Here is a 567-nt window from a genome sequence, read left to right on the forward strand (position 1 = left end):
ATATATATATATATATATATGTATATGTATATATGTATATATAATGCTGTGTATCAGTACACTGATGTTGGAAAGCGATTTGATTGACAGCTCAATAGAGACAAGGAATAAAAAAGAGGCGGAAGATGACGACGATGATGACTATGATGAAGATAATGATGATTATGATGACGACGACATTGGTACTGTTGTTGTTGTTGATGATGTTGAACAACAAAAAGACAATGACAACATGTAACTTGAAACACTAAGTGAAATACTTATTACAGTGAAGAATGTACACCTATGTGTGCGTGTGTGTGTGTATGGAGGGATAATGTTATACACACACTTATACACATACATGTGTGTGGATGTGTTTATACTCTTATATGCACATATATACATACACACACATGCACATATATTTGTTTATGGAACTTGTATACTTTTGCAATTTGCACAACTTATAGGATTTAAACATATAAGTCTACTAACTATATATACACATACGCATATATATATATATATATATATATATATATATATATGCTCTATAGTTAAATATGCATGTATGTACTTATCTTT

This window comes from Octopus bimaculoides, chromosome 14, assembly GCF_001194135.2.
Source record: "Octopus bimaculoides isolate UCB-OBI-ISO-001 chromosome 14, ASM119413v2, whole genome shotgun sequence".
NCBI lineage: Eukaryota > Metazoa > Mollusca > Cephalopoda > Octopoda > Octopodidae > Octopus > Octopus bimaculoides.